Source organism: Coenobita brevimanus, chromosome 44 (assembly GCF_032717465.1).
Source record: "Coenobita brevimanus isolate Jiangsu-jjx chromosome 44, ASM3271746v2, whole genome shotgun sequence".
In the NCBI taxonomy this organism is placed as follows: domain Eukaryota; kingdom Metazoa; phylum Arthropoda; class Malacostraca; order Decapoda; family Coenobitidae; genus Coenobita; species Coenobita brevimanus.
The window spans coordinates 20,957,007-20,958,576 of record NC_136997.1 but is presented as its reverse complement, the minus strand read 5'-3'; positions in this window follow the sequence as shown (position 1 = coordinate 20,958,576).

Sequence of the window (1,570 nt, the reverse complement as noted above, 5' to 3'; positions counted from 1 at the left end):
ACTTTTACTCAGCCAGGTGATTTCTCGTGTGCCACAGGGACGGCTTAGCTAGTGTAATCAGTGTCCAACCTGAAATATTTAACAATTTCCCCCTACCACTGACACACCCACGCCCACACCAGAAGACTGAGCCGTTCCCACAATGATGGATAAGGAGAAGACCAGCTGAAAGCTGTTTGCTCTGCCACATTAGTGAGCATAGAATTTAGGGAAGTGATATAATCATTATCAATAAGAACACCATCATCATCATCTCAACCCACCTTCCAAAAATGGGCGCAGGAAACTGGGTACGCCTAAAAATTATCAGAGAGCCACTGAAGTTGGCCATTCAACCATTCTGTTAACCCGCCCCATCCCAACCGATTTTCCACCACTGACTCCCCCCAATCTCAACGAATTATGGAAAAAAAAAATTTTGGCTTAAACCTCCACTTTTGGTGAGAAACATCGAAATTTCATAGAGAAGTCGCTCAACCAAGGTTTAAAATACCTAATACAGGTAGCAGTACCCCTTACCTTACTGGGTTTTCTATCAGGCTAGCTCCAAAGAAAACGAGTTCTATGGGAGGGTAACTATTCCACACCACTCATAAACGGTATTTATTAATTTATTTTGTATGAATTTATATGTAGTACGAGAGTATATTGGTTTTCACACAGTAATATAGGCAATATAAGCATTGTTTCACTCACCAAACACGTCAACATACCTGACCTTTTTTGGCAACATTACCTGATCATCATTTCTGACTTTTTCTTCTTCTAATGGTATGTAAACTTTGTCCTCCACATTGTCATCGATTAGGGAATCACTCTGGCCTTGAATTTCGTTCCATGGCACGACATGTCTTTACTGGCCAGGTCACTGGTAACAAGTGAATTGCCGAGACAATGGCGTGTGTGGGGGGGAGAGGTCATGTGGGGTAAGGCATTGTCCCTGCCTGGCATCTTATAGAGGAAGGTGTCCCGTGTATACATACCAACAATCACGCACGAAATTTGAAAAATGTGCAAATGACAGACCTTGCAATTGCAGCGCGTTTATATACATCAATGGGACTCACAGTGACAAAACGTTTGGACGTATATATACGTCAATGGGATGCAGCATGTAAAAGCCTGAGAAGTTCTCAGCCCATCTTCAAGAGGCTAAATGAGTCACACAAAACTGCACTTCAAAATGCCTATTAGATGGTGGTTTCATCGAGTACTTATTATGAGGAATGCATTCTTGTTATGTAGTGTTACTTGCAAAAATTGTGTTCCTTCCTACATGACTATGGACAGTGAGAGGATATGTCAATATAGTTTGCTTTAAGATCACACTGAGACAGTGCAGACATGACCTGTCATAGTTATGGCCAATATTACTAATAGTCAGACAGCTACGATCGAATTTGGTCAAATACTGACCACATTTATAACTTTAAATGATATGTAATTTTAAGAAAACATCGTGACTTCCTAGAGGAGCCTTATTTATGGATCAGGCTGTATTACGAATATCACGATTTTTCTAATATAACATTATATCGGGTATATTCTACGGCTGATATATCCCCCTCTT